Genomic DNA, 13,514 nt, shown 5'->3' on the forward strand with positions numbered 1-13,514 from the left:
ATCGAGATTCGAATCAAATTTTCTGTCGCTGCAGGGTGTTAAAACACGGAAGTGGCTGGCTTCGAGTGTAGATCGATGAGATTTCATTTTCTTTTCTTCTTTTTTCTTCTTCTTTTCTAATGAAGATATTTCGTTGAATTCTGGTTTCGCAAAATTTTCGAAATCCGCTGGTTCTCATACTGATCGAGATTCGAATCAAATTTTCTGTCGCTGCAGGGTGTTAAAACACGGAAGTGGCTGGATTCGAGTGTAGATCGATAAGATTTCATCTTCTTTCTTTTCTCTTAACGAAGTTATTTCGTTAAATTCAGACTTCGCAAAAATTTCGAAATCTTCTGGTTTTTCCACCGATGAAAATGTGTATTGAATTCTGTGTTATTACAGGGAATCGAACAATTGGTGTGGATAAATTTGAGTCGACATTTCGAACGTATTGAATTATCGTATATTTTTATATGTATAATTAAAAGGATATTTCAAAATTAATTTGCGTAATATCTTCGTGTCAAATTATTGGACAATTCTCGTAAAGTACATATCACGTGTATCGCGCAGATAATTTGTTGAGAATAATTATTATTAAAAACAAAAGTTATATTTTATTAAAACGGGATAAATAAATGACAGAAAATTAAAGTTAGTTATACAAAGGTGAATTTGTTTATTTTAAACGGTATATAGTTTATTTTCTCCATAAGACGGGTTTTAATAATTATAATTAGAATATTTAGAATATTAGATATAGTAAATAAATTTTTCTATCGGTAAATTTTCCTGTTTCTCAACTAAGAACTATTTTAGAAACTATTTCTTTTTCAAATTTATATAACTAATTCATCACAAAGTACCAAAAATAAAGCAACAGTCTATCAATATTTCTACATCAATATTTCCAATATTAAATTCTTCATAAGGTATGCATGCAATTCCAATATTAAATGCATCCTAAAGTTCTCCTATCTTTTCAAATTCACCTAGGAGTCTATATAATATCCTACCTTTTGCTATATACTTTTTCCAACTCTTTAATATTCCTTAAATATTATTAATATATATATAAAATATATTAATAAATATTCCCACAAAGTACCAAAAATAAAATACCATCTATAATAGATATATATCCGCATTAAATACCTAATCCAGAAAGCTCCAAATACTTCAATTCCAATATCAAATGTTTCACAAGCTTGATACCCAACAATTTTTTCATCGCGTTAAATTTTTCCGCCAGGATATTTCTTTTCAACGAATCCCATATTTGCCAAGCACCGCGATACCAGTGCCAAAACAAATTCCTCTCTTCTAATATTTTTTTTCTCGAAAATTAGATTCTTTTATTCGTTATGTATCGATATTCGTATATAGAGTGAGACTCACCTCTGGAAGTTCGTTGGTCCCTGTTATCCTTTCGTGTCGAGTTTCACACTTGCGACACAGAGGATCCCCGGCGTGTTTATGCTCACGGTACGCGCGGAAAGAACAGGATCGTGGTTCACGGTGCCACGATCAACAGCAGACTAGCCCGATACCATTCTCCATCGAGGTTGTAATATTCGACAACTTCCACCACTTTCTTGCCTTCCCTTCTGCCAGGTACCAGTTTATGGAAATGATCCGTGCGGCCGCTGCCATCTCGCCATTTTCGTCACGCTCGCTGTCGAAGAGATTAAGAGGAAGAGAGAAATTCGAATTAACTCGTTAAAAATAGGATCCAGGAATTTCTGAACAAACGATTATACTTCGATCTCGCGATATATTGAGCAATGGATATCAGGATATTCGTTATCACGTTGGCTTTGATTCCTTTATTTATGTGAAATTATTAGCTCACCGCGATATTAGTCAAAGATGTCAATACAATCCAAAATTCTATTCGAAAACCTATACAAATTGAAATGGCTATAGCAATTCGATAGGTTTTGATTCCTGATTTTCTCGATTTCGTTGTCCCTTGTTTGGGAAGTATCTCACTCGCGGAAGAAGAAAGTAGAAAGTATTTACAGGAACTAGTTGTTGATCGAAAAAATATTTATTAATTTTGTAATAGAAATTCTTCACGCGTTTTCTTATTTGTCGATTATTTTTGCTGCTCTTGTTTCAGTATCGCGAAAGTGATTTATGTTTTTGGCGTCTTTTTCTTACTCTTTCTGTGTTAAGGGATTTCACGTGAATTTTGGAAGATTTGGGGCATTTTTAACAAACTTCTGATCCACGAAAAGTGGTATTTATATAACACGTAGAAAGGTTTCCAAAGAATTTACTGAGATGAGATTTAGGAAGCCTACAATGTATATGGGTCAAGGTTTTTGAACGGAATTTTGGATTATGTTATGGAAGAATTTTAGATTCAATCATTAAAATAATTAAATATCACTGTGGAAAGAAATTTTTGCATTTAATTGGATTTGATTTATAAATATAATTTCATACATTTATTTTTGAACAAAGTTTGTAATTTAATTCCAAACACGTTCCTCTCTTTTTATGTTTTATATTCATCTTCAAATATTCCTTTAATAATTTAATAATTCCTAAATAACTTTTCGTATAATTTTTCATCAAAAATTTTTTTTTCAAGTATTTGGGAAAAGGGCTCTTATCAATTTTTTCTCTGCACATACATATACGTACGTGTATGACATTTTACATCAATATGAAATGCGCTTGACGAATTTTTATAAAATCAACGAGCATCGCGATATTCGTTATATCTTGCACAACAGTTTCAGATTAATTAAAACGTATCATTAATTGGGACGTACATATCCAAACCTTTAATTAATTGAAATTCCAATTACGTAACAGATTTAACTTTTAATTGACAGTTACGCGTTGATATCTACATGTAAAATCGCATTTCACCTATCGGTTGCATTATGTTTCATCAACCATTTCGATTTGTATAATAATGCTTTATCTATAAGCATCGTCACTAGCTTAGAATGAGTCGAGGATTAGCCGAACAAAATAACTGCATCGACAAATCGTGACTCGACGATATTTTCACATTATCTCCTATTATTCATTGATATTTCTAATATTAATATAATGCGAGAATGGAAAGTTCCGAATACGTTGATACATTTTTCATTTTTGTAACAGTAATTGCATTAGGGGAGCATAATCAAAGAAAGGGAAAAGTGTGCATTCAATTTGAACGAGTCGAGGATTGGCAAGGTAAGTTTCTTTCCTATAAACAATGATTAAATTATGACACAAAATTTATGATCATTTTAGGATAACGAGATATTCATTGGATATTTTTATGGAATAAAATTGCGTCAATTATTGAAGAAAAAGATTCTGGAAAAATTGGTATCCTTAAAGGAATATTTGTCAACTTGCTTAAGGTAAGTATTTAAACAGTAATTCTATAGACAATTATTAAATTATAACACTAAATTTATGAACATTTTAGGATAACGAGATATTCATTGGATATTTTTATGGAATAAAACTGCGCCAATTATTGAAGAAAAAGATGCTGGAAAAATTAATGTCGTCAAAGGAATATTTGTCAATTTGCTTAAGGTATGTATTTAAATAGCAATTCTATAGATAATTATAAAATTATGACACAAAATTTATGAACATTTTAGGGTAACGAGATATTTATTCGCTATTTTTATGGAATAAAATTGTGCCAATTATTGAAGAAAAAGATGCTGGCAAAATTGGTATCGTTAAAGGAATATTTGTCAATTTGCTTAAGGTATGTATCTAAATAGTAATTATTTAAATACATGTATATAATAATATTAATATGCAGCTTTTCTTGACGTATCTGTTTCCAGTCTATATAACCCATATTTCAAACTACGTCATTTTTTCCAGTATAATTTTCCTAAACATTGAAACCACTAACTCATCATCGTAATTTGTTATTTCTTTCAAATTGCACTGTTTCCGGAATATATTTAATTATGTGTCACTGATTACTTCTGCAATCCCTGATTCACGTGTAATAAACACATCTTCTCATTGGCTTCTGTTGGCAGTTTATTTTTCTCTTTGTGATTCTGATTCATTCACTGCACTTGTCGAATTTACATTACAAATGGTTCGCTTAAATGGCGCGTTGAACATTTCCTTAACCATCGTCCACTGTAGGAAATATTTTTGGCGATGAGTTTCATCGAATGGATTTTAATCTATTTAATCACCGAAGAAAAGTACGCAAAAAGATCATTGCAAGAAAATCTTCCAGAGTAATCGACAGCATTCGAAAAATTTCGCATCGATTTCCGTTTTTCAAACGAAACAAGCGTAATGGTATTCCGAAAAATTTGCTAAACGCTCCATTTAAGTATCATTTGCAGTAATAGCAACAATTATCCGTAATTATTGACGAATCCATTCGTTCGCGCGCCTTCGTTCAAGCAAGTCCTGTTTTTCTTGGAATGTAACGACAGGGATCTAAAAGAAAGTAATTCCCGCAAACGTGGATGTGTAACACGAGGAACTTAATGACAGGAGATTAATGACAGCTTGGAAATGTATTCGAGGACTTATGTAAAGCTTCTTTACGTTTTTCGTGATTCATTTCGGCCAACACTTTCAACGAGATTGACCAATCGATGACACTTCTCAGTGCTAGGTCTGATGAATAATGTATGTTATTTCTGAAAACGTTGCATTTATACGGAGTAATTATGTTAGACTGTATATCTTATGGTAATATTATGATAATTTTATTATAGAGGGTGATTCGCGAATACATGTTCATATTTCAGGGGACGAATTTATTAGATAAATTTATTCTTTTGGCTTATGATTCCTCTGTGGACATCAGCATTTTCAATGGCTCCCTTTATCTACTTTCTTCATATTCACAAAAGGTCGAATTACACCTATGAAACAAAATTAATTAATCAAAATAGGGCTGGTCATTTTTGAAGTTTTCATGAAGTTCATGATCCCCTAATTTCCTCATTGGATGATTTTCGTTGAGAAGCCCTATATTAGAATAATACTAAAATATAGTAGACAATACTGTCACATTAATACTGGCATGAAGTAAATATTTCTACTGTTATTTTCCTCGTTTCCATTTTCCTCGTTCAAAACTAGAAAGCTAAATTATCTGGGACACACTATTAATCATTTGATATTTTGATATTTTAGTATCACTATTATTCCTAATAACTAAAGATAAATGGAGTACTGTTAATACTTCTTATTAACCAAAAATCAGTCTAAATAAATTTGAATTTCAGGCACGAATGATCTCCCAACAAATTATGTACAAAGTGTACTTTGCTATTCGATACGGTACCATTATCATCGTAAAAGGTGCAATCGTGTACGGACAATGAGAACATAACGAAGTAATGAACTCGGTTTCCACTGTAATGTAAATGACTTATCGTCGGTGGGTGTGTTTAATCGTAATAGAAACCTGGAGATCGGAATGGAGATTTCGTGTCGCAAGAACGTTCGATTCGATTGAATTAGGGCAGCCATCGCCTTTTCAAAGGTCCGTGTTCTTTATTGCTTGCCAAGTGACTCGATGCATGTCGAGAGGCTACTTCTAGGTACTTATTTTCGATTAAATTAGAGTACTTGAATGTTCAGATAGTCCAGAAAAAGATAAAAAGTGTGTTCGTCGAAAGTATGTTACATTATTACCATTTTACTCTCTCAACGACACTTCGTGACGTAGGAGTTAGATATCCGTGTATTTATGCTTGGCAAATCTCATTCGATTTTGTTGTCACCCTGCTATTATATTTTATTTTTCACGCCACCGTGCTGGTTCTCAGCGTATGTATGCTAACGACCAGTTTCACGTTTTGTGATGTAAATGAGAAACTTGTTAACTAAGACTTTTTTCATTTTCTGTGGAAATAAAATTCGAATTATGAAGGATAGATGTGTTCGTAGGAGATCAGGAATTTTTAGTCTCAATGAAGGTAATTACAATGTTTGACGAATTAAGTCTATGAACGATATTTATCATTTTAATAATTTGATTTACCAATTCTAAGTATAGCATGGATGGGTAGGGATGATTAACGAAGAGTAACTAAAATAAATAGGTATTTATAATTACGTTTCTATATTTACGGGTCTACATTAAAAGGCTGCATTCCTTTTTCCAGAAATACCTGTATTTCCAGTAATAGCAGGAACAAAACGTCTGAAACCAGTCGCAAGGACTACTTTGGTAGCTTTAGTGTTAGGTACATCTGCAAGGTTATATATATAATATTTTATAAAAAATAATCATCATGTAAATCTTCATATAAATAATAACAAATATTTAAACGACGAAGAAAGCATTATTTAAATTTAAAAAATTTTGTAAAATCAGGATCTGAAATTTAAAATTCAATGCTTGAAAATAAGATTTTACACATTTCTCTCGTGTTACGTATGTTTATGTATTTATTATTGCTATTGGCTATTGGTATTTTATACATTTATTAGCATTTTTCATACAGGAAATCTTGCGATTGAGTAATATTAACTATGATTATTCTCAATCGACTTTACATCTTCATCTTCGCGTTTCGTGCGATTGTATTCATCGTAGATGTAATCCCGAAGAGCAATGTCACCACTGCTAGCACCGTAACTAGGTAGATTATAAAAGGAACGAACAGTGGATTCCTCGTTTGCATGAATTACTTCTGGTGTCCTCAATTCTCTTCCCTGATGGAGAAATTAAAAAAAACCAGTTTATCTTTCGCGAAGAAATTACAATGAGATAAAACGTTGTAACATCACGCATCTAGCGACTTCGAAACTTTCAGCTACCTTATTAACTAACATCATCTATTAAAGAAAGGAGAAGAAGAGAAAAGGAAAAGTACTCAATTCTCTTTATACTTGTTTAAAAATATAATTAAGTCTCATGTCAGTAAAACAAATAACTATCAACAGTATAAACAAATAATTAAAATAGTAAATAGATGAAATAATGAAATAAAAATATTATTAAAAATGAAATAAAAGAAAATAAAAGTATTCCTTTCTTAATTTTGAAAGATTAGAATTATTAGTCGGAAAATTGCTTTAAATTAAATAAAAATATTATAATTAAAAATTAAATAAAAAGAAATTAAAATATTCCTTTTTCTTAAACTTGAAAAATTAGAATTATCAATTAAAGATACAAACCTTGTGCGACTCTAAATTCGACAAAATTGCTTCCAATTTGTTTTTAGGAATCTTTTCGAATTTTTCGTTCTTAGAAATTGATTTTCGTGGATCACAAAAATTTTTGTTGTCATTTAAAGCTTCGTCTACGAAAGTATTACTTGGTTCTATCTTCGGAGACTTAGATTCGGCTGAAAATTCTTTATTTACTCCAATGATAACTCTGTTTAGAACAGACGATTTCGCTGAACTTTCGTCGGAATTCGGATCTGTATCTTGACTAAGAGGATTATTCTCCTCGTTCATAGCTTCCATCAGAATTTGTATGTACGGTAGGAGACTGTCTCTGTTCATCTCGAAGAAAAGATTCAAATCCATTTCGTCATCGCTCGCATCGTCAGGTTGTTGCCGTGGTAATTCTGAATGAGTATCCATCGATCGATCGGAATGATCGAGGGATCCAGTGTTACCTGAAACGAACGTCTCTCTAGAGCTTCGCAATCGATTATTAATTTTACAATTGTCCTTTATTGCATATGCTACCATAATTTTGCAAGAATTCGTTGGTTGATCCAATATTGTTGATTTTACAAAGCGAGCCTTGACCTATGATAATCAAGAAGTTCCCGGGTTGTGTTATTTCTAAACGAAAGGCTAGATGTATATACAAAGAACAATACAAAGGGCACGAAACGTGGAATAGCTTATTATTATATTGTAGCTTATATTCTAAAGGTTATTTTAAATTAAAAAATTTTTTACCCAATGGATGAGCATTTAACGAAGGTATAGCATTTGCGGGTCAAAAGAGTAAAAATAATTGCAGTACTGATAGAATTTCGAAATATTTCGAAACACACACCATCGAGACACAGTTATGGACTCGATCCAAAAGCTTTGCGCAAATTCTATTGTGAGAATCCGAGTTTCGTTGGTTTTATTTTTAAAACGTTGGTTTGCAGTGGAGGATAAAGGCAACGTACGGCTGGCAAAGAGTTGCAGTTACTTTTATGGGTGCAGGAGTGCAGATTTTAGCTTCCAGTTAACGATAATAGCGAGATAACAATGAGCGTGGTGCTCCTGATGAATCTACAAAATTGCATCTTTAAAACAAGCAAGGCCGCTATTATCCAACTCAGCGATTCTTAATAATTTACGAAATGTTACGCAACCACTTCATGGTCTTCAGTTGATAGACTTCGACGAACGAGTTAGCTCTTAACGAGAAACTTGGGTGTGCCTTCCTTTGTCTATACACGAGTTTACATTTCTTAAACTTTTTACGAGTATTTCAATAATATTTAATCGAATTAATTTTCATTCAAATTTTTTTATTAAAATTTTCAACATGGCGATACTCTAATACTTTGTGATAATAAACTATAAAAATTTCAAACTTAAATATCGTTATATCAAAGTCAAATAATTAATATCTAGAATCTCAACTTTCATCTGTGAAAATAAAAAGATTTTACTAAATTGTTATTAATACGATTTTTATTGTTTCCTGAATAAAAATTAATTCGGTATTTATTCATATAAATATTAATAAAGGAATCTTTAAACTAATTTTTTTAATATGTACAAAAAGATAATTCTTAGCAAATTAATTTCTTCGAAATATACGGAATCTATAGACACTAATTATGGCAATTCTTGTCCAAAGGAAAGTCGACAAAAAGATATTTAACACGTACTTCTCCTTAATCTGCAATTATCCATATAAAGGGGTGAAAATAGCCCTCGACGTGACAGCTTACAAAACGTCTTACAAAACTCTTCTTCCTACATTCTTAACATAATAAACTCTTAACCTACTTCTCATTTGTAACCTGATCAATGGAAAAATGAACTGAACCAGTAACCAAAAGAAGGATCACACCTTTACATCATCGATCGAGACTTTCTAAAAATTCCGAATTGAATCGATTCCGTGTAGTTAGAATAGAAGCTAAATGAAAGTGAAGCAACGTAACGACGTCATATACGTCGCTAATTAAAACAATCGCCCTGGACAAATCGAGTTTTCAGCCAACTTTTCCCCGGAGATCGGTCGTCAGTGATCCATTTCTCGCTTTTCCCCCCTGTCGTATCGCCAATGGTCCACGACTGCTCCTAAACTCCAAACATTAAGCTAACGTCGCTGGGTTCCCTTAATTAACGATCCGCGACGAGTAACATGGCGAACGATAAATCACTTTGTCGATGTTTTTCCACGATCGATCTCAATTAAACGACGATACGTCGATCGCGATCGAAATCTGCGAGAATTCGTGGCTTCCAACAGCTCGTTTGTTAATTCGACCAACGAAATAATACAAAAAGAGGGCAATCATAGTCGAGGAATCATAGTAGAGGAATTTTTTAGATGTAGCAAGTTTAAATCGGAATTAAAGTATCAGAGGAATTTTTTGAAAGTATATACAGCAGTCCCATAACGGTAGTGTAATAATTATGTAATGATAATGGTATAAGTATCCCAGCAATAGTAGAATAACTGAGCAAAGGGTGATTCTAGGTGAAAAACAAATCGAAAATAAAGAATAAAAATTTTTCATTCGAAGTTTCGTTATCGAGAAAATCGACTTTGAATATTCATCCAGTACACGTGCACTTAGCTATGGTTTGGATGGATAAATCATCAATACATTAGCATAGGTGATAGAACCGAAGAGGGGGTGATTCTACGTGAAAAAGCAAATCGAAAATAAAGAATAAAAATTTTTCATTGGAAGCTTCGTCGTCTAGAAAATCGACCTTAAATATTCACTGAGTACGCTGGTATAGTGGTTCACCCACTTAAGCCGCGTGCTCACTGAATATTCAAAGTCGATTTTCTAAACAACGAAGCTTCGAATGAAAAAATTTTATTCTTCATTTTAGATTTGCTTTTTCACGTAAAATTACTCTCTTCCCGGTTGTACTACCGTTTCTGGGATACCCCACATATATAATATGCCATTTGTAAGACGCTCATATAGGACCTTTTGTATGTACATATGCAGATTTAGGGATATGTGTATAACCTTAAAGAGATGAATGAAAAGTTAACAGTAAGCATTCCACTTGGACGACTACCCAAAGATAGTGATTCTTACATTGCAATTCAGTTTGAATTTCAGTTTGAGATTAGAGACACAGAACGCTGTAATTGTTATTCAAGATTCGCACTGACGTAAATCATAGTAACCGAAGGAAACTCACCTGATCTATCAGAGAGCAGTCCAATTCCTGACTCGAGATTATTCGAGAAATTCCCATTATCATCGTTGAGAGATGGAAACTGATTTATGCTATCTTCGAAATTAATATTTCTAGATATATCTTCGGCATCCTGGCTATGATCCATCGAGCTCCATTCAAATTTTCGATCATGTTCCTCGTTTCGTGGAGCATCAGCTGCATTCTAAACGAATGAAACTTGCCAATGACATTCGTCAATTATTAAATAAAATTCGTAAATAATTTTTAATATATAATAATTAAAATAAAATAATTTCTAATGTATAGCTTTCATTGCAGAAAATAATAATAAAGCAATAAAATTAGGGATACGACTAAATTTTGTTGATAAGTATATTAAATTGGAAGAAAGTAAAGGATTTGAAAAGGATTTGAAAAGGATTTGAAAAGGATTTGAAAAGGATTTCGTAATTGTTCGACTCTCTGGACTCCTTTTCAGCTTTGCTACACGTATTCTTCCACGAGTAAAGAACGGTTTCTTCCTCGGGGAAACTTACTTTCCTCCGATCATACCGAAGCCCTATAAAACTTACGTCTTCGCGATATCCTTCAATAGGTTTCTCATCAAAAGTCTGTGGCGCGTTTTCAATCGGAGCGAACTGCATAGACTTAAGGAACTTCTCCAACAAATCAACAGAGATGTCGTCAAAGTGCTGCTCCCTACCCATCAACCTTTTGTCTCCCGAAAGACCAATAGAATCTTCAACAGAATGCACTTCTTTCTTAGGTAACTTCTTCTCAAAATCTTCGTGCAATCCAGTCCACAAAGACGATAGCTCGTCTTTGGTTGACGATAAATTCCTCTGCTCCTCTGGAACATTCTTAGGGAACAATTACGTATTGATTAGGAGACAATTTTAATTAATGCACGTTTTAAGTTTCAAACATTCGATACCGAAGATATTAATTTATTATTAATTTAACATAATTACTGATTTTTTAAAACGTCATTTTCGTTGATCTCGATTAATTTTTGTTGAATTAAATTTCGAATCACGTCCAAACGATTTTGATTAAAATTCGAGGTAATCGGAGCACGATGTCCGACTGAAATTAATAACATTCGGGGAAAAATGTATAATTGCTGTTGAAAATATTCTGAGAACAATGTTTAATTAAAATTTATGAAATCGAAATATGGAATTATTTTAGGAATAAAAAAAAATTGAGTAATAAAAAGATCAAGGTTTCTTCTCATCAAGAATGACTTAATAAATAGATACATACCAGAGAGAGATTATCCTGTTTCCCAGATGTTCTCTCATTTTCCTTAATTACTCCACGATGATCTTGCATGTCAGGATCATAGTTGATAATTTGAGAATTAGCTAATTCCTTCATGTTCTTCACGGGAACTACTAAGAACTGTTGATCATCCTCGATTCTTGGTGATTGTAGCGGGAAAAATTGATTTCCTATATAAAAAGGGTACTTCAGAAGGTAATTGAGAAACAGAGAATTGGAATCTCTTAGATTATTCAGAACATCGGTTTCCAAAACGATGTACGATGGTAACAAAGTCCTACTTGGAACGAAGATCTTCTCTAGGATATTCGTCAAGTTCTTTTCCCTCAGAAGAGACCCAATTTCTTCCATCCTTTCACTAAAATCGTCTGTTGAATGTACATTCTGTAAATAAACAATTTCACTAGCTATCGAACTTAATTTTTATATATTCAAGTTAATTATTAGTTAAGTCGCATCATCCGCAAAAATTATAGCAAATCTGATGACCTATTATAAAAAATTTGGTGATAAAATTAAAATTCAAAATAGTCGACTTTCCATTACACTCTATTGTCAATTCGATTAAGTATAAGATAAATTATTGAAATAATAGACAAATTAGTATAGAGAGTGTAATTAATTATTGAAATATTAAATAATTTAGTATAGAATGCTCTAATAAATTAGTATAGAAAATATAAGATGATAAATTATTGGAGTGTCAGGACTTATATTGATCAAAGGAAAAGTGTTTGTGCTTAAAGAAATAGATGTGCGAATGAAGAGTGCTTGGCTCAGAGTGTTAGGGGTGTGAAAGAAGAGGGGCTGGACCAGGTGCTCAAGATTATCGCGTGAACGAAGGATGCATCCAAGCTTTTAGCTAGATGTGCTTGAACGTCTTTTTGAAGTGGTTGTACAGAGTGAAAAGAAAATAATCTAGTCAGAAAAATATCGAGTTAGTTGAGATTTAACAACTGTGGATTAAGAACCAGAGTTAAGATTCGAGAATTAAGTCTATCTGAGAATTCAAGCCGTGGAGCATTTTTAACGCTATAACTATCGACTTATATCGTGTACATAAATTATTTAGTACAGTCGACACTGAAAATAAATTTTCATCGTCAATATAAAAGTAAAAATTAATTTCTCCAAAAGCAGCTATATATTTTCAGTAATCACGAAAACAAAACCAGTCATTTCGACTAGCTGACAGTCCCAGCATCAAGAAACACCTGATTAATACCCAACTGCGACCCAGCATGACCACAAACTTACTACTCCACAGTTAGTTTGCTTAATTTTCAGTCCGACCCCATTTCACCCTCCATTTTGCCCGATAATTTCTCTTTAGTTTTATCGCGAACATTAATCTCACTCTGTACACGTACATGTCGCGTGTGCTACGAATCACATTCACCCCATCGAACTTACGCAACTCAATCTCGGCGATCCATTTTCGTAATATGCACGAGTCTCTCCGCTGTCAACGTAGCCATAAATAACCACGAGTGATTCGTCCAATTCGTCTGACTTTCGATTAAAATTTCATCTTCTACTTACCCCTGTATCACGATGGACCGGGTATGGATTTTTCGACGTGGTACGCGATCGTTCTTCTACCGGAAATGTCGATTCCTCCGCGTCGGGTTTGCCATGTGACGCTCGCAGCCATTTTCGAAACTCCTCGCCGCGAGATGACAGAAGTTCCTCCAGCCAGTCACTGTACGCACCGGAGCCGGGTATGTCCTTGATAGATCGAAGCCAATCTTGAAATTGCTGGAAATAACGGATGCTGGAGAGCTTTTATCGGGAAACGTGAAGAGCCCCAGAAACGCTGGGTTCCGCGAGACTCGGAGGAATCGTCGTGACTTTGATGTCCGATAAATGGCAAGCAAAGGATGTGCTTTTATGTCTCGTCACGGTCATATCACAGTAAATTT

General features: G+C 33.3%; 1 protein-coding gene across 1 annotated transcript in view; it reads right to left on the reverse strand.

Moving 5' to 3' along the window:
* Positions 1–1,446, reverse strand: part of LOC108555249 (glucose dehydrogenase [FAD, quinone]) — a 40,402-nt gene extending 38,956 nt beyond the window's left edge. Inside the window, exon 1 of the mRNA XM_017910809.1 lies at positions 1,381–1,446. The gene's annotated coding sequence lies outside the window, so the exon portion shown is untranslated. The remainder of the gene's footprint in view (positions 1–1,380) is intronic.
* Positions 1,447–13,514: the final 12,068 nt, after the last annotated feature.

The sequence above is a fragment of the Eufriesea mexicana genome, unplaced genomic scaffold (genome assembly GCF_001483705.2).
Source record: "Eufriesea mexicana isolate 0111107269 unplaced genomic scaffold, ASM148370v2 scaffold167, whole genome shotgun sequence".
Lineage (NCBI taxonomy): Eukaryota > Metazoa > Arthropoda > Insecta > Hymenoptera > Apidae > Eufriesea > Eufriesea mexicana.